This window comes from Podarcis erhardii, assembly GCF_964252035.2.
Source record: "Podarcis erhardii genome assembly, chromosome: 4".
Classification (NCBI taxonomy): Eukaryota; Metazoa; Chordata; class Lepidosauria; order Squamata; family Lacertidae; genus Podarcis; species Podarcis erhardii.
Genome location: NC_138508.1, coordinates 11,027,765 through 11,048,008, shown reverse-complemented (window position 1 = coordinate 11,048,008; position 20,244 = coordinate 11,027,765). Strand labels below are relative to the sequence as shown.

At 45.8% G+C, this 20,244-nt stretch overlaps 1 pseudogene across 1 annotated transcript; it reads right to left on the bottom strand.

The window, feature by feature from the left end:
• Window positions 1–5,297: 5,297 nt before the first annotated feature.
• LOC309340273 (mid1-interacting protein 1-B pseudogene) lies at window positions 5,298–6,784 on the bottom strand (annotated as a pseudogene). The gene is made up of 2 exons (XR_014161669.1): window positions 6,256–6,784; window positions 5,298–5,502 (listed from the first exon to the last, which is right to left on the bottom strand). The product of XR_014161669.1 is annotated as a mid1-interacting protein 1-B pseudogene (transcript).
• Window positions 6,785–20,244: the final 13,460 nt, after the last annotated feature.

Here is a 20,244-nt window from a genome sequence, read left to right as displayed (position 1 = left end):
TCTGGAAAAAAAAATCACTCAATTTTTAGGTGGTCCACAAGCCCTACTCCAACTTTATGGTTTTATGCAATGTTGACCCAGCATTGCATACCACACATCTGCTGAAGCTGCCTATTCAAACAGACCTCCCATATTTGCAGATTTTGACTGCTCTTTGTTTTGGGTGCCACAAGCCTTTTCAAGAAGCAGAGCGAAGTGACCTGGAAGCCTGTTTGCTTAGCTTTTTCGGCAGCCTGTCCTACCTGCTTTCTGTGAGATTATGAAGGTTAAAAAATAAAAAAAGTTCAATACAATCTATTTCATCTTCTAAGGTTAGAAGATGTCAGCAAGGTGATGTCTCTTAAAAAGCAGAGACATCACCTTGCCAACAAAGTGATGTATAGTTAAAGCTATGGTTTTCCCAGTAGCGATGTATGGAAGCGAGAGCTGGACCACGAAGAAGGCTGATCGCCAAAGAATTGATGCTTTTGAATTATGGTGCTGGAGGAGACTCTTGAGAGTCCCAGGGACTGCAAGAAGATCAAACCTATCCATTCTGAAGGAAGTCAGCCCTGAGTGCTCACTGGAAGGACAGATCCTGAAGCTGAGGCTGCAATACTTTGGCCACCTCATGACAAAAGAAGACTCCCTGGAAAAGACCCTGATGTTGGGAAAGATGGAGGGCACAAGGAGAAGGGGACGCCAGAGGAGGAGATGGTGGGACAGTGTTCTCGAAGCTACCAGCGTGAGTTTGACCAAACTGCGGGAGGCAGTGGAAGACAGGAGTGCCAGGGGGTCACGAAGAGTTGGACACGACTAAATGACTAAACAACAACAAGGTTAGTACAAAAACAAAACCAGCAGACTAAGAAGCTTTAGGATCCCAGGAATGTGCCGTATGCAGAGTCGAACCATTGATGCACCTGGCTAAGCTGCATGGCTCCAGAATACTGCATTTTTCCTCTCTCCCCCTCTAACGCTGTTCCTTGTTCAGGCAAACAAGGGGGTCCCATATTCCAGACCTGCCGGATTTACAGTGGTACCTCGGGTTACAGACACTTCAGGTTACAGACGCTTCAGGTTACAGACTGTGCTAACCCAGAAATAGTACCTCGGGTTAAGAACTTTGCTTCAGGATGAGAACAGAAATCATGCTCCGGCAGCGCAGCGGGAGGCCCCATTAGTTAAAGTGGTACCTCAGGTAAAGAACAGTTTCAGGTTAAGAACGGACCTCCAGAACCAATTAAGTTCCTTACCCGAAGTACCACTGTACATATAAGCTGAACAAGCTATAGCTTATGGTCCCACTCTCTTGGGGGCCCCAAAAAAACATAAAGGGGGAAAAACTGCATATGCATTTCTAAAATATAAGATAAAAAAAACAATAAAATAAAACCTACATACAGCAAGAGTGTTTTGTTTTGTGTTGTGTAGACTCCTATGATGTAAGTCATGGGCCCCGCCTGCTAGCCTGCTCCCTAAAATATCACTGGTTTGCTCATTTCTATATATAGGGTGCCTACATTCTGCACGGACTGCTTGCATGACAACATGTGCAAAAGGCCTGAGATACCTGTTAGGTCCATAAATTACCATATAGCATATATTCAGCACAAAAAAACATGGACAATTTGTTGTTGACAAAGGACAGCTGGACATATAAAGGGCCCCGTTACTTTCAGTAGCTTAGGGTCTCCTCAAACCTAAATCCGGCCCTGAGACCTGCTGCCAGTTTTGGTAGCTATTTCCTGGCTACAGGACAAGTTTGGGGGATCATGCGCTTCTTTCAAAGCAAACAAACATATTTTGGTACCATCAGTTCTTCTTTCGGGACATGGGTTGGTGTCACCTGCCCTGGGAGCTGCTGGCTGAGTCCAAGCATGTGACTGAAGGTTGATCATCTCTCAGCCAGTGCAGATTTATTAAAAACCAATGGGGGCATAAGGTTGGAGCAGTTTGCTGCAGGATAACAGCAGAATTTGACATCGCTGGATGGAGCTGTTTGGCAGCAGATTCAAGAAGGCAACAGGGAATAATGTTATTTCCCAGAATATGTAACTGATGTATGGGATTTGCTGCCACAAGGCATGGCTATTAAAAAATTTTTCCTGCCGTTTAGGCCCATGGGTGTCTTTGGCAACTAAAGCGAGCATCCATGTTCAAGCAAAGTGTACCTCTGTATACCAGCAATTAACTAATGAATTATGTTTATATCCCACGGATAAGGCATACGTAGAACAACTCCCCATTTTATCCTCACAGCAATGCAGCAAAGGAGGTTTGGCTGAGCGTGAGTTGCTGGACAAATAGGGTGCATCATTTCAGAGTGGGTAAAACTTAATTTTTGCAAATTTATTCAGTGAGGGATCTTCAAAATACATTTTTGGCTGTGCAGAATTCAAATCTGCTGTTACTCTTGTGATTGGACAACATTTAGCTTAGTAAGGCTACATTTGGTGAAGAAGCAGATAAACTGCTTTGGGGGGGAGAACCCCCCAAAGAATTTTAATTTTCCTTCTGAAAATGTCAGGTCATGCTAAATAATAATAATGCTAATAGATGAAAAGAATATTAATATGTAACATAACTGGAAATACTTGTCAATCGTTTTTAACCATTTCTATGGAACCTTACACATGTTTCACTTACTGCGCAAAATAAAATTACATTAACTTAACCAAAATGTCTTTTGAATTGAAAAGGTCGTTTGAATTCCACCCCTCGTTTTGGGAATTTGAAAGCTGAAAATTGTTAACACACCCTATTGGCCCAAGGTCACCCAGTGAGCTTTGTGGCCAAGCGGGGATTCGAACCCTGGTCTCTCAGGTTCTAGTGTGACACTTTTAACTTCTGCGCCACACTGGTCCTTGGGTTTCTTTGGCTTAGCCACGATATTGTCCATAACTGTATAACATTGACTTTTGCTGGTTTCACATCATGCTCCGGAGTCCCATGAATTCTTGTGTCTCCTGGAAGGAGCCCAGGTGGCTCAACCTGGAACGTGTTTCGGAGTGCTGGTCACTTTTTAAATACTTCCATAATTCTTAAATGCACACATATCTAAATATATGAACCACGTGTCTGAAATAGTACAGGAGAGCAATCCTGAAGCCATTTCGACTGTCCCAATGAGCTCAAATATTCCTCTGCAGTAAGGGAGGCAAATGGGGAAAACCTTCCCATCATCTTTTTGCTTGCAAATCCTGTCTTAAGGGTGTATTTCTGTATGAATAGGGTGAGCCTGTGACCTGTATTCAGGAACTAAAGTATTAACCATCACCAAAGAATGGCCAGGCTGCCCAGGTCATGCAGTCAGGGACCATTATCAGGTATCCTGGCAGACAGGATTTCTGCTGTAGACCCGCCTCCTTCTGTGATGTATGTATGAGGTTTTGGGGTGGTGGTCTTGGGCTACAGGGTGGGCAATTTCATGAGCCTATATAAGGGCATGCGCACCATTCTTCAGGGTTCTCCTCACTCCTGCGTGTGGTGAGTGGGGACCCTGTTGCAGCAGTTCCTTGAATAAAGACCAGACTTACTAGCCGCTTTGCTTCTCAATATGCTCTGGTTGGCCTCTGTTGTTTTCTCCTACAGATAGGGAACTCACTTAAGGACTGTATATGGGCTCTGGAATACTCCATAAGGGAAAGGGAGAAGTTTTTCTTATAACAAGAGCTTTGGATGATGTGGCGGTGCGTGCAACTGCAAAGTATGTACAAAAGCACACTGGGGGGAAAGACCTTAGAGCATTGCAGAGGACATGTTGGCGCAACAGCTTAAAGCAGTGAAGAAGAAGAAGAAGAAGAAGAAGAAGAAGAGGAGAAGAGTTTGGGTTTGATATCCCGCCTTTCACTCCCTTTAAGGAGTCTCAAAGCGGCTAACATTCTCCTTTCCCTTCCTCTCCCACAACAAACGCTCTGTGAGGTGAGTGGGGCTGAGAGACTTCACAGAAGTGTGACTGGCCCAAGGTCACCCAGCAGCTGCATGTGGAGGAGTGGAGACGTGAACCTGGTTCACCAGATTACGAGACTACCGCTCTTAACCACTACACCACACTGGCTCCTGCCTGCCAGCATTAACAAATGTAGCCCATGGAGGAGAGGAGCAGAGGAGCAGAGGAGACTTCAGCAATGATTATACACATCTTAGGTTCTTCCTGCTAGAAGAGCAGGTATGTCACAAGTCATTTCCTGACAGTAAGAGCTGTTCGACAGTGGAATTTGCTGCCAAGGAGTGTGGTGGAGTCTCCTTCTTTGGAGGTCTTTAAGCAGAGGCTTGACAACCATATGTCAGGAGTGCTCTGATGGTGTTTCCTGCTTGGCAGGGGGTTGGACTCGATGGCCCTTGTGGTCTCTTCCAACTCTATGATTCTATGATTTACATTTGTAAAAGGCTGAAAAGGGTGTTCTTAAAAGAGCAGGAACCCTAACCTGGGAAAGGTGGCAATCCTAGAATCGGTGGGTGAGGAAAATCCCTAACAGGAATTGAGAATTCCTTCTTGGACTCAGCTAAAATCTCAGTTTGATGTTATGGGAAGGTCCGCCAAAATTTCTGGATCATAGAACCACAAGGGACATCTGGTTCAAGCCCCTGTAGATGCAGAAATCTTTTGCCCAACGTGGGGCTCAGACTCTTAACCCTCAAATTAAGAGCCTCATGCTCTACTGACTGAGCTATCCCAGCTTCTGATGCAAGACAGTTCTGTGGTATGGTGTGTGTTTCACATGCAAAAAGTCCCAGCATCAATCCCCAGTATCCCCAGGGCTGGGAAGGGATTCATATCTGAAATCCTGGCCAGTTCCAGGTTGGAAGAATCCCTTAGCAAAATACTATAGTGGGGGGTGGGGCCTCCTAGCAGGGACAGCCAATAGCAGCTCTCGCTTGCAGCTGCCATTCTAATGTATGCCCCTATAATGACATCACTCCATGGAAAATGGCGGCCCCTAGACCCAGTAAACCAACATAGAGGGAGAGAGAGAAAGAGAGAAAGTTGAATTGTGGGTCCTGCCAGGGCACTGATGCCCTTCATTTCCTCACAGGTGCCATGTGGTGGCACAGAGCTTATCTCCAGTGAAAATGATTTTACATAGCAAGCATAATAGGCAAAGAATCTGCATGAGAGCCATTACCTGTCAGGGTTCTTGACAACTACAGGACTAGATGAAACAGTGGTCTAGGGAGCTTCAAACAATGCAAAGTGTTTTATTAGTCTATTGTATTATTAAAAGCAATACTTAAACACCAGAAAGCAATGGAAACCCAAGGCATACGATTGCCATGGAGTTTATAGATATCCATAAATACCGTACAGATAGCTGTTTTGGTCACATATATAATATAGATAGCAATTACGTTCACAAATATCAGTGCTTGGCTTATTCAAGTAAAGTCCATGCTACACAACGTTGTGGGGTAGATGCTGCAGTTAAGGTCTCTAGATTGTCCATTGAGAGCCTTCTTTGCATGGCCTCAGACAGAGGACCCAAGTTGTACACATGTGCAGGTTCAGAAATTCAGGTTGTCCTGTAAAATGGAAAATGGAAAAGGTGTTAACAAGGTGGGTTGTGTCTTAATTTAAACCAAGGGTCCCTGTGACTCAGCTCCAGAACTTTGCTGATAGCCAACATGCAGTTCTCCTGATGTTATTGGGGTACTACAACTCCCATATTCCCGGTCAACATGACCAATGGTCAAGGATGATGGGAGTTCTAGTTCAGCAATATTGGAAAGACATCACATTGGGTACCAGGAGCCTAAAGAAAGATATGTGAGCCCTCAGTGCTATAACATTGTTAACAGTGTCTGGATAGAACCCCACTGAGAGCCCTACTCTAAGCTTTCCATAGAATTAATAGTCTGTGTTCCAAAGCTAAGCCATGCAAGATGAGTGAAGCAATAGAAGAAAGAGTACCTCTGAGAATATGCAGAGGTCCCAACCCCCACCTCTGGGCCTGCCAAATCAGAAAATGCCATTCCATCGGCCAGCCTATCCCAACCTGGTGGCCGCCAAATGTTCAGGACTACAACTCCCATCACTTACAGTCAAGCTGGCCAAGAAATCTCTTCTGTGCAAATGAACCGGGAAGGAAGGAAGGAAGAGTCTGCAAGCATATTTTTAAAAGCTCTTGGACTCTGTTAACAGGCAGTGCAGCAATGGGAGACTACAAACATAGAAGGAAAGGAGAATGTTTGTTGTAGAAAACCAAGCTGTTCCCACCAGATCTTATGGACCATGGCTCCCATAGTCATGGTGGCTGGGCTGAGTCAATAACTCACCTTTGGTGTCCTTGGCGTGTGTCTCACCAGCGGAGAGAGATTTCGTTCTGGTTGATCTGCCCCATGATTTCATTATATTTCGAAGTCACGGCGTTGGCCCTCCTCGTCAGCTGGGTGAGGACGCGGTGCAAGCCAGACACGTGGTAATGGAAGAGATCTTCCAGATCAACCTTCTCTTTGCTCTCCTCTTCCTTGAGGCTGGGATTCTGGAAGTCAAGGGGTGCTAAGCCACCCTCTGCCCTCCCCTTGATGGATTTTAGCAGAGTGTAATCTTCATACAGGTCTCTCTCGCTGGAGTCTCCGTTGCTCAAGTTGGTCTCAAATGTTTCAGCCTGGTCTTCCAAGGAGACTCCGAGGAGGAGGCTGGGAAACATCACCGTTTGCTCCATCTTGCGGACAGCAGAGACGTATCTTTCCATGGCGATGGGTTGAGAGGGATTCTCCGGATCTGAATTTGACTTCTTTTTCAGGGTCCCAATCTGCGCTGTGCAGGAAAGGTGAGCTGTGTTAGGTTTCAGCCTTGCCGGTGGCAATTTATATAGCAATCTTGGTCACTTTCAGAAAGCCTGAGTGGGATAGTTCCATGCCAGTTCCAGACCCTCCTTTCCCAGGGAGCCAATCCCAGCTTCCCGTGAATTGCAATAATTTGGCAGTGACTCTTCTGTGGGTTGCAATGTGATTTTATTTACAGTTTGGATTCTTTCCCAGATTCTTTCCCAAACCCTTTTGCCTCTATCAGCTACTTGCCACCAGGGTCCTTGAACAGATAATTAAACAGTCAGTCTGAGCACACTTCAAAATGGATGCTGTGATTACCAAGACCCAGCACGGGTTTTTCAAAAGCAAGTCATGTCAGACAAATCTCACTTTTTTCTTTGACAGAGTTACAAACTGGTGGATCAGGGGGACGCAGTGGACATAATGTACAGTGGTATCTCAGGTTACATATGCTTCAGATTACATATGCTTCAGGTTACAGACTCTACTAACCCAGAAATATTACCTCAGGTTAAGAATTTTGCTTCAGGATGAGAACAGAAATCGTGCAGCGGCGGCACAGCGGCAGTGGGAGGCCCCATTAGCTAAAGTGGTGCTTCAGGTTAAGAACAGTTTCAGGTTAAGAGCAGACCTCCATAACGAATTAAGTACTTAACCAGAGGTACCACTGTATCTTGATTTCAGTAAGGTCCCCCATGATAACCCAGAGAAGTGGGTAAATTGTGGGCTGGATGAGGTAACTTTTAGGTGGATTTGTAGCTTGTTGACTGACCAAACCCAAAGAGTACTCATTAATGGTTCCTTATCATCCTGGAAATAAGTGGCGAGTGTTATTCAACCTCATTTTAAATTACTTGGACAAAGGAACGGAGGGGATGCTCATCAAATTTGCAGATGACACCAAAATGGGAGGGGTAGCTAATGCTGCAGAAGACAGAATCAGGGTTCAAGGTGACCTTAACAGATTGGAGAATTGGGCTAAAACTAACAAAATGAATTTCTACAGGGACAAATGTAAGGCAGGAATAATCAACTGCAGAAATTTATGATGGGGAACATCTGCCTTGCAAGCAGTACATGTGAAAAGGATCTAGGGGCCTGTAAGACAGAGTTGTTCCGCCTGGCCTTTGGCTTGGAATCAACTTGATCCCCTCCCCCTCTTTCCTTTTTCCTTTCTCCTTCTGTGATGGAACTCCTATTTGGGGACTTCCCTGGCTTTTTTCTGGCCCACGTAGGACCAGTCTGGATAGTTGGCCTTGGTGAAGATTTGAGGTTTTCATCCCCCAAAAGTTTTTTATTTGAGTTTCTACTGAAATGAGGCTGCATCTTAATCTTGTATTTTAATCTTGTTTTTAAGTTGTATTTTAATCAATTGTTTTTATATCTGGTCTTAGCCGCCCTGAGCCCGGTCTTGGCTGGGGAGGGCGGGGTATAAATAAATTATTATTATTATTATTATTATTATTATTATTATTATTATTATTATTATTATCATCATCATCATCATCATCATCATCATCATTATTGGTGGACTACAAGCTTAGCATGAGTCAACAGTGTAATGTAACAGCAAAAAGAGCTAATGCTATTCTAGGCTACATCAAAAGGTCTAGTGTCCTGATCAAGGGAAGTAATAGACCCACTCTATTCTGCCTTGGTCAGACCACACACAGAGTACTGTGTCCATTTCTGGGCACCACAACTTAAGAAGGATGTTGACAAGCTGGAACGTGTGCAGAGGACGGCAACTAAGATGATGAAGGATCTGGAAACCAAGCTTTATGAGGAACGGTTGAAGGAGCTGGGTGTGTTTAGCCTGGAAAAAGAGGAGACTGAGAGGAGATATGACAGCCTTCTTCAAATATCCGAAAGGCTGTCACATGGTAGTTGGAGCAAGCTGGTTTCCTCCTGCTCTGGATGGTGGGACTCGAACCAATGAATTCAGGTTACAAGAACGGAGAGTCCGCTAAACATCAGGAGGAACTTTCTGGTGGTAAGAGCTGGACTAGAAGGTTCTTAAGGTCCCTTCCAGCTCCACAATTCTGTGATTCTATTAGGGCTTTTGAGAGCTCAGATTGACTTTTGACTGACCAATAATCAGAGAGAGGCAGAGAAATCTAAATCAAGCTATCATCTGGGCTTGCACTGAATGGAAATTTCCTAACAACGTTTGGCAAGCCACTTTCCTGGCCTTCAGCAATACAGGAAGGGTGCCAGGAGAATGACTGCATAATTTGGGCTTCGTTTGTGATAGCTGGTTCATACTACCATTTTGCGGGGGTCATGAGAAGCAGAGATTTTGTGGGCAAAGATGTTTGGCAATGGCTTCAGTCTGGAAATCCAGCTCCCCTCTGAACACTGATACGTGGTCAGGGTCAGGGCAAGGGTTGGAAGATGCAATGGAAGATGCCTTAGCCCCAGATCAAGCAACGTGTTCGTCTAGCCCGGTTCCATGTATTCTTACTGGCACGTCCATTGCCTCTTCAGGGTCTGGGGCAGAGGTCACATGCAACATCTTGCCCCTCCCCGAAGATGCCACGGAAACCAGCAGCAGAAAGAAACACCTATATGCAACCTGAGTATAAGATGGAGGACCTCACAGCAACACAAAACAGCTTCCTGGTTTTTGAACCCCTCGTGAATGTCTTCTGCTGACTGCTTCATGGATTTCACCTGCATGTAATATTCATACAGCTCTTGGCCACCATCAGTAAAAGGACCCCTGACCATTAGGTACAGTCGTGACCGACTCTGAGGTTGCACACTAATCTCGCTCTATAGGCCGAGGGAGCTGGCGTTTGTCCACATACAGCTTCCAGGTCATGTGGCCAGCATGACTAAGCCGCTTCTGGCGAACCAGAGCAGCACACGGAAACGCCATTTACCTTCCCGCCAGAGCGGTACCTATTTATCTACTTGCACTTTGACATGCTTTTGAACTGCTAGGTTGGCATGAGCAGGGACTGAGCAATGGGAGTTCACCCGCCGACCTTCTGATCGGCAAGTCCTAGGCTCTGTGGTTTAATCCACAGTGCCACCCGTGTCCCTTTTGGCCACCATCAGAATCAGCTTCAAATGTGCCGTCTGGCTCTTCTGAAGGTACTCCATGTTCTGCACAGCAGAGAAGGAACCTCCCATAGCTAGGTGGTGAGATTTTCCCTGGGTCTACAGCAAGGGCATGGGCCAGATCACTCCCGCGGAGATCCTCTGTGGGCCGGGCTGGCACAGTGTGATGCTGGAAATCACGTCTGCGCATGTCCATGGCACCGGAAATCGCTTCTGTGCATACCCAGATGCTGAAAATTGTGCCTGCACAGAAGCGATTTTCGGTGTCTGGCCATAGCGCAGAAGCGATTTCTGGCACCACGGACATGTGCAGATGCGATTTCTGGCGTCTGGGCATGCGCAGAAGCAATTTCCGGAGCCACAGAAGAGAGTCCTCACACTGCGCTGTGCTGGTTTAGTGCATTGCGCGGGGACTCGCCGAGCGTGAGGCTCAGTTTGGGGGCGGCTCAGGGGCCAGTTACATGGCCTCCATGGGCCGCTTCCGGCCCATGGGCCTTAGGTTGCCGACCCCTGGTCTACAGCTTACAGGTATCTTGAGGTGCCAAATGCAATTCAAGGTGGGCTGTAAGTGGTGAGAGTAGTTAAATCTTCCAGTCTTATTGAGGACAATGTATGCAGCAAGACTGGATAGAAGATAGATTTTGAAATGGCACACAAACAGGTTAAATCTGTAATGATACACTGGGTGAGGGATTTGGGACATAATATCCAACTCTCATCTTGGGAGAGGTTAAAGAATACAGATTTGACATTCTCAGCATGCTGTACGTTGAAAGAAAATTACATGAAAATGATGTACTGTTGGTATTTATGGGGCACGGGTGGCGCTGTGGTCTAAACCACTGAGCCTCTTGGGCTTGCCGATCAGTAGGTTGGCGGTTCAAATCCCCACAATGGGGTGAGCTCCCGTTGCTCGGTCCCTGCTCCTGCCAACCTAGCAGTTTGAAAGCACGCCAAAAAGTGCAAGTAGATAAATAGGTACCGCTCCGGCGGGAAGGTAAACGGCGTTTCCGTGCACTGCTCTGGTTTTGCCAGAAGCAGCTTAGCCATGTTAGCCACATGACCCGGAAAAACAGCCTGCAGACAAACACTGGCTCCCTCTGCCTGTAAAGCGAGATGAGTGCCGCAACCCCAGAGTCGTTCGTGACTGGACTTAACTGTCAGGGGTCCCTTTACTTTTTAAGTTAGCAAAAATGTACAAGACAGGTACAAATATCTGCTGGAAATGTAAAGGGAAAGAAGGTACCTTTTATCCAATGTGGTGGACGTGTAAGGTAATAAAAGCATTCTGGGAAATGATATATAATGAATTGAAAAAAATGTTTAAAATAACTTTTATTCAAAAAAAACCCAGAGGCTTTTCTATTAGGAATTGTAGGTGCTGAAATTCCAAGGGAGCAAAAAAGACTTCTTATGTATGCGACGACAGCTGCATGGATGCTGTTAGCCCAGAGATGGAAAGAAGATAAAGTCCCTATCAGAGAAGAATGGCAGATCATGTTGATGGATTATGACAAAATTGATTGGGAAGCTCAGAAACCAGGAAGACCAAAGCTTTAATAAGGAATGGGGGAAAATTATAATTTACCTGGAAGACCACTATAAACAGCTGAAAACACTAGCAGGACTGCAATAACACATGTAATGTACAGCAGTACCTCAGGTTAAGAACTTAATTTGTTCAAGAGGTCTGTTCTTAACCTGAAACTGTTCTTAACCTGAGGTACCACTTTAGCTAATGGGGCCTCCCACTGCCGTCATGAGATTTCTGTTCTCATCCTGAGGTAAAGTTCTTAACCTGAGGTACTATTTCCGGGTTAGCCGAGTCTGTAACCTGAAGCATCTGTAACCTGAGGTACCACTGTAATGAAAACTAGGGATATAATGGAGTTACAAAAAACTTGGTTTATGAGGAAAAGATGCGGCAGAAAAGGGGTAACAACAGAACCTATGAAGGGGAAGGTGGAAAGTCCAGAGATTCGGAGGAATCTTTTAACTGTGGATTTGATGTGGTATGATTATAATCTTAAATTTGTAGAACCAAATAAAAAATATTTTCAAAAAAGAAAAGAAGACTGGATGGAGCTCAGTCACCCAACGAGTGATCAGGACGGGTTCAGTGCCAATAAAAAGACTCTAGTCTAGCACCGTTTTAGGCAATCGCAACCTTTATCCTTGAACATATGAGGCAACTGTTTCCTTTCCTGGCAGCTAACAATGTGGCTTTATTTACAGATCTCCCCAAAATAGAACTGAACTGTGCCTACTGCTTTGACCCTTTCACTGGGACTCAGCAAGGCCACGCAATTTTGCAAATGCTGGATAATAGACAAGAGCTGGGCGGGGCGTTGGGATGAGCGCTGGCGAAATCTTTTGCCACTTTGGAGCAAGACCCATCTCCAGAGATGGAGAAATTTGTCTCGACAAGTGAAAAGTTGCATGGCGCCCGTTTCCTTTTGACCCATTCGTTTTGGCCGAAGCAGCGCTCAGCACTGAATGGGCCAAACACTTTGGAAACCCTTCTGCCAGAACATGAAGTGTTCAGCTGTGTCTGCAGTTCTTCATTGCCAACAGACCATAGGGCACTGGAAGAGAGCTGATGTAAGGCGAGGAAAATAAGGTGAAGGGAGATTTCATCTCTGCAGGGTTTTTGTTCCTTTTTAAAAAAATATTATAGAATCATAGAATCATAGAGTTGGAAGAGACCACAAGGGCCATCGAGTCCAACCCCCTGCCAAGCAGGAAACACCATCAGAGCACTCCTGACATACGGTTGTCAAGCCTCTGCTTAAAGACCTCCAAAGAAGGAGACTCCACCACACTCCTTGGCAGCAAATTCCACTGGCGAACAGCTCTTACTGTCAGGAAGTTCTTCCTAATGTTTAGGTGGAATCTTCTTTCTTGTAGCTTGGATCCATTGCTCCGTGTCCGCTTCTCTGGAGCAGCAGAAAACAACCTTTATTTATTAAAGTTCTTATGTTACCTCGGTAAACATTCTCATATTACAGTGGTACCTCGGGTTAAGTACTTAATTCGTTCCGGAGGTCCGTTCTTAACCTGAAACTGTTCTTAACCTGAAGCACCACTCAGGCAGGGGAAATCCCCAGTCTTGCCCAGAGATGCCACCGAGGACTGGATTTTGCAGGTGAGGCGTGGGACCTACCACTGAGCTATAATAACAACAATGATAATAATAATAAATTTATTATTTATACCCCAGCCATCTGGCTGGGTTTCCCCAGCCACTCTGGGCAGCTCCTAACAGAATACAGTGGTACCTCGGGGGTCAGGTACTTAATTCGTTCCAGAGGTCCGTTCTTAACTTGAAACTGTTCTTAACCTGAAGCACCACTTTAGCTAATGGGGCCACTTGCTGCTGCCGTGCCGCCAGAGCACGATTTCTGTTCTCATCCTGAAGCAAAGTTCTTAACCTGAAGCACTATTTCTGGGTTAGAGAGCCAGTGTGGTGTAGTGGTTAAGAGTGGTAGTCTCGTAATCTGGGGAACCGGGTTCGCTTCCCTGCTCCTCCGCATGCAGCTGCTGGGTGACCTTGGGCCAGTCACACTTCTCTGAAGTCTCTCAGCCCCACTCACCTTGCAGAGTGTTTGTTGTGGGGGAGGAAGGGAAAGGGGAACGTTAGCCGCATTGAGACTCCTTAAAGGGAGTGAAAGGCGGGATATCAAATACAAACTCTTCTTCTTCTTCTTCTGTAACCTGAAGCGTATGTAACCTGAAGCGTATGTAACCCGAGGTACCACTGTACATCACAAGGCTTATTATGCTATAATTTTCAACATGTATACAAAGTATATATTCTAAAAGAAAAAGAAACGGGGACAAAAAACTATTCCAAAATCTTGCCTATCCCGTTGTATATTCCCTTTTTACAAATGTACAGTGGTACCTCGGGTTACATATACTTCAGGTTACATACACTTCAGGTTACATACTCCGTTAACCCAGAAATAGTACCTCGGGTTAAGAACTTTGCTTCAGGATGAGAACAGAAATCGCTGCGGTGGCAGCAGGAGGCCCCATTAGCTAAAGTGGTGCTTCAGGTTAAGAACAGTTTCAGGTTAAGAACAGACCTCCAGAACGAATTAAGCACTTAACCCGAGGTACCACTGTACTCTTATTATTGTATATTTCTTTACATTTTATCTAATATATTCCTATATCAATATGTACGCTTGGCCTTATTTCTCGACTCAGTCTCTCTCCAACATCAATCGAATACTAGCATAGATAGCGAACCTTTACTGTATTTTTTTAACATATATCTTATATCTATCCCACTTTTCCATAAATTTTTGCTTTGAATTGCCTCTCAGGCTATTTGTCCACTGCGCCATTTCAGCAAATTCTTGTAGCTTGTTATGCCAGTCTGTTATTGTTATTCTCTTTTGTCCGATCTCCCACCTACCCACCCTGAATTTGATTGCTTTTACTGGCATTTTGACTTTTCTATGGACTAACTCGGCCGCGTATTTGGGGCAATGCAGGAATTTTTTCATTTGGCAAATTGGCACTGGCCATCTGGCTTTCACCTAACCCTCTGCAATCCAGCCAGTCCATGACATCTTGTCAACCACACCACACAGCACAATGCTGTTCCTTGCTGCAATAAATGGACACAGTTCCCCTTCTGGAGCTGTCTGGCTCGATTACCTGCCACCAGAGACATGTCTGACAACAACAACAACAACAACAACAATTTATTTGTACCCCACCCATCTGGCTGGGTTTCCCCAGCCACTCTGGGCGGCTTCCAACAAGGATTAAAAATACATCAAAATGTCACACATTAAAAACTTCCCCGAACAGGGCTGTCTTCAAATGTCTTCTAAATGTCAGGTAGTTGTTTATCTCTTTGACATCTGATAGGAGGGCGTTCCACAGGGCGGGCGCCACTACCAAGAAGGCCCTCTGCCTGGTTCCCTGTAACTTGGCTTCTCGCAGTGAGGGAACCGCCAGAAGGCCCTTGGAGCTGGACCTCAGTGTCCGGGCAGAACGATGGGGGTGGAGACGCTCCTTCAGGTATACTGGACCGAGGCCGTTTAGGGATCCCTTCCAGTCGGGATTCAGGCCTCATCATGGGACTGAAACTGCCTTGGTCGCACTGGTTGATGATCTCCGGCGGGCTAGGGACAAAGGTGATAGCTATTTCCTAGTTCTGCTGGATCTCTCAGCGGCGTTTGATCCCATCGACCATAACATCCTTCTGGACCGTCTTGAGGGGCTGGGAGCTGGGGGCACTGCCATACAGTGGTTCCGCTCCTTCCTCCTGGGCCGTGTTCATAAAGTGGTGGTGGGGGATGAGTGTTCAGACCCCTGGGCTCTCACTTGTGGGGTGCCTCAGGGTTCTGTCCTCTCCCCCACGCTTTTCAACATTTACATGCAGCCGCTGGGAGAGATCATCAGGAGGTTTGGGCTGGGTGTTCATCAGTATGCGGATGATACACAGCTCTACCTCTCTTTTAAATCAGAACCAGTGAAGGCGGTGAAGGTCCTGTGTGAGTGTCTGGAGGCGGTTGGAGGATGGATGGCGGCTAACAGATTGAGGTTGAATCCTGACAAGACAGAAGTACTGTTTTGGGGGACAGGAGGCGGGCAGGTGTGGAGGATTCCCTGGTCCTGAATGGGGTAACTGTGCCCCTGAAGGGACCAGGTGCGCAGCCTGGGAGTCATTTTGGACTCACAGCTGTCCATGGAGGGGCAGGTCAAATCTGTGTCCAGGGCAGCTGTTTACCAGCTCCATCTGGTACGTAGGCTGAGACCCTATCTGCCTGCGGACTGTCTCGCCAGAGTGGTGCATGCTCTGGTTATCTCCCGCTTGGACTACTGCAATGCACTCTACATGGGGCTACCTTTGAAGGTGACTCGGAAACTACAACTAATCCAGAATACGGCAGCTAGACTGGTGACTGGGGGCGGCCGCCGAGACCATATAACACCGGTCTTGAAAGACCTACACTGGCTCCCAGTACGTTTCCGAGCACAATTCAAAGTGTTGGTGCTGACCTTTAAAGCCCTAAACGGCCTCGGTCCAGTATACCTGAAGGAGCGTCTCCACCCCCATCATTCTGCCCGGACGCTGAGGTCCAGTGCCGAGGGCCTTCTGGCGGTTCCCTCATTGCGAGAAGCAAAGCTACAGGGAACCAGGCAGAGGGCCTTCTCGGTAGTGGTGCCCGCCCTGTGGAACGCCCTTCCAGCAGATGTCAAAGCGATAAACAACTACCTGACATTCAGAAGACATCTTAAGGCAGCCCTGTTCAGGGAAGTTTTTAACGTGTGATTTTACTGTATTTTTGGTTTCTATGGAAGCCGCCCAGAGTGGCTGGGGAGGCCCAGCCAGATGGGCGGGGTATAAATAATAAATTATTATTATTATTATTATTATTATTATTATTATTATTATTATTATTGGGCTTTAAAGGTCAACACCAAGTATCGTCCCACTGGTCATTACAGGCAAGGTTCTCTTTGGCCTGGTAGCTATTGACTACATGAATTTCTCTAACTCCCTAATAAAACCAGTAAGGCTGTGTAGTCCTTAATTACGCCGGCTCCCTCGGCCTGAAAGTGAGATGAGCGTCGCAACCCCATAGTCGCCTTTGACTGGACTTAACCGTCCAGGGGTCCTTTACCTATCAAGTCTATATTTGATGCCTGAATCTGCTGTTATCCATTCACTAGACAACCCTGAATTCCAGTTCCCAAAAGGCTGGTGTTTGTCTGGTGTAAGAAATGCAACAAAGATCCCTGACCTTTTCCGAAACCTTGTGCTTTTCCTTTGACAATTGGTGTCTGGTTGGGTGATGATCATCCAGCAAACACATGCTCACTCAGTCTGGGGCAGGTGGCACAAACCCATTGCCCAAGTTATCACCCCACTTGTCAGCCCAGGCAATACCCTGTTTGCCTAGACAGCCATGTGTGTACCTGGCCTGCCATGAACTGCTCAGGAGACGCATCCCAAAACAGAAGAACATCCCTTTCTCTCTCTCATTCGTCCGCTGAAAGACAATGTCACTGCTCAAAGACTGTTTTGATGGGGTCAAGCATCCAAAAGTATTTACATTATATTCTGGGTCTATGCTAGTCTGCTTGTTGTTTGCTGCTGACCATTAAGAGGCAGCTGGCTAGAACTGATCAGGCATGCTCCAGCATTGTAAATAAACCCACAAAAATTGAAATACTCAGCAGCAGAGCATCTGCTATACGTGCAGAAGATCTCATGTTCAGTCCTCACCACCTCCAGGTAGGGAGGAAAGAGTTTCCCTGCTTGAAACTCTTTAAAAAAAAAGAAATTACCATATTTAGTTTTTTGGTCTAAAGTTTTACAGTCAATTATCAACAACCAACATCAAAACAAGGTTCCAAAGAATCTCCTGACCTTCACTCTTCCCCTTTGTGGGTCCTTTTGTTGAATATTTCCTCCTGCATCGGCGCTGTGAGTTAAGCCACAGAGCCTAGGACTTGCCAATCAGAAGGTCAGCGGTTCGAATCCCCATGATGGGGTGAGCTCCCGTTGCTCAGTCCCAGCTCCTGCCAACCTAGCAGTTCGAAAGCATGTCAAAGCGCAAGTAGATAAATAGGTACCGCTCCGGCGGGAAGGTAAACGGCATTTCCGTGTGCTGCTCTGGTTCGCCAGAAGCGGCTTAGTCATGCTGGCCACATGACCCGGAAGCTGTACGCTAGCTCCTTTGGGCAATAAAGTGAGATGAGCGCCGCAACCCCAGAGTCGGTCACGACTGGACCTAATGGTCAGGGGTCCCTTTACCTTGCTAATTCTTTTTCATCTCCATTATATCCAAACTTCAACATTAAACTACCAGTGTTATTCCAAGCCTACTAATGATTTTTAGCCATTTACAAAGGCTTTTAAGATAAATTATAAATTTCCCCCATTCCTTACTAAAATTTTGGTCTTCCTGATTTCTGATTCTTCCGGTCAATTTTGCCATTTCAGCATAGTCCATCAAATTAATCTGCCATTCTTCTTTGGCCAGGAATTTGTCTTATTTCCATCTCTGGACCATTAATATCCGAGCAGCTGTGGTCACATACATAAAAAGTCTTTTCTGCTCCATTGGGATTTTGGCACCTAGAATTCCTAAAAGAAAGGCTTTGGTTTTTTTTTAAACATTCCCCCCCCCCCAATTCATTATGTATCATTCCCCTTTTTTTTTACTTCCTTACATTCCACCACATATGATAAAAGGTGCCTTCTTTTTCCTTACATTTCCAGCATATATTTGACCCTGTTTTATACATCTTTTGCTAATTTACTAGGAGTTAAATACCAACATCATTTTCATATAGTTATCTTTCAAAGGGTAACATGCTGTGAATTTCACATCCCAGTTCCATAACTTCTCCGATGCTGTAAGTTGTACAGTGGTACCTCGGTTCTCAAACGCCTTGGTTCTCAAACACTTTGGTTCCCAAACACCAAAAACTCAGAAGTAAGTGTTCCAGTTTTCGAACATTTTTCAGAAGCTAAATGTCCGATGCAGCTGTTGGTTATTGTTTCAGGGGCACCTGCACCAATCAGAAGCCGCGCCTTGGTTTTTGAACATTTTGGAAGTCTTATGGACTTCCGTAATGGATTAAGTTTGGCACTTTTGTTTTTGCTATTTATTTTGTTTTTGAGGCTTTTTCGGTTAATTTGTTTTTGTGACTGTGTGGAACCCAGTTCAGCTACCGACTGATTGATTGTGTGACTGTAGAAATGGATAAAATACCCCCATCCAAACAATGACTATCATCAGTGCAGGTAAGAATTTTTTAAATTTTTTTTTTAATCATTTACAATACTGGCTTATTTATTTTATTGATTATTGCTTTCATTTTATGGATCAATTGTCTCGTTAGAAGTAAAATTCATGTTAAATTGCTGTTTAAGGGGTTGTTTTTAAAAGTCTGGAATGGATTAATCTGTTTTGCATTACTTTCTATGGGAAAGCGTGCCTTTTGAAATGCTTTAGTTTTGGAATGGACTTCTGGAATGGATTAAGTGTGAGAACCAAGGTACCACTGTATATTATACCCAAGGTCTCAACCCTAACCCTAACCCTAACCCTGCTGTGGGAGCTAGATGGACCAATTCAATTACTCTCTATAAGTTAGCTTCCTACATTCCTAAGCAGTTTGTTGGTGTTGACCTTTAAAGCCCTAAACGGCCTTGGCCCAGTAGACCTGAAGGAACGTCTCCACCCCCATCGTTCAGCCCAGACACTGAGGTCCAGCGCCGAGGGCCTTCTGGCGGTTCCCTCCCTGCGAGAAGTGAGGTTACAGGGAACCAGTCAGAGGGCCTTCTCGGTGGTGGCACCCGCCCTGTGGAACGCCCTCCTATCAGATGTCAAAGAGTTAAACAACTATATGACATTTAGAAGACATCTGAAGGCAGTCCTGTTCAGGGAAGTTTTTAATGTGTGACATTTTGACGTATTTTTAATCTTTGTTGGAAGCTGCCCAGAGTGGCTGGGGAAACCCAGACAGATGGGCGGGGTACAAATAATAAATTATTATTGTTGTTGTTGTTTAGTCGTTTAGTCATGTCCGACTCTTCGTGACCCCATGGACCAGAGCATGCCAGGCACTCCTGTCTTCCACTGCCTCCCGCAGTTTGGTCAAACTCATGCTGGTAGCTTCGAGAACACTATCCAACCATCTCATCCTCTGTCGTCCCCTTCTCCTTGTGCCCTCAGTCTTTTCCAGCATCAGGGTCTTTTCCAGGGAGTCTTCTCTTCTCATGAGGTGGCCAAAGTCTTGGAGCCTCAGCTTCAGGATCTGTCCTTCCAGTGAGCACTCAGCGCTGATTTCCTTAAGAATGGAGAGGTTTGATCTTCTTGCAGTCCATGGGTGTTATGTACTGAGTTGAATAGGATCCAAACTGCAGCAGTCTGATTGGTCCTAGAACAATAGGCTCCAAAAGGCAGCAGTCTGATTGGTCCTAGAACAATAGGATTCAGAATGCAGCAGTCTGATTGGTCCTAGAACAATGCAGCAGTATGATTGGTTAGCAGGAACCACCCAATCATGCTCCAGATAGAAGTGAATCCACAACCTGATTGGCCTACAGTAGAATCCTGGAATTAGCCAATCATGTGCAGCCCATTGTGTAAATAATGTATATAAAGCAGATACTTTGAGGGGACATTCATTCATTCCTCCTCACCACTATGAGCTGAATAAAGAGCATGAAATCACTTTGCGACTCTGAGTATATTTCACTGGCGACGAAGGTGGGATCCCGCTGAGCTGACTGCCACACACAGCACCGCAGCACCGCCACCTGCCGCACCGCTGCCTCGCACCGTGTATCCAGGCTTCAGCTCCGGGACACAAGGAACTCAGAATGGCAACTGACAGCAGCTTCTCGCCATTCAACCCAGCATCTGGAGACTGGGAAGCGTACGC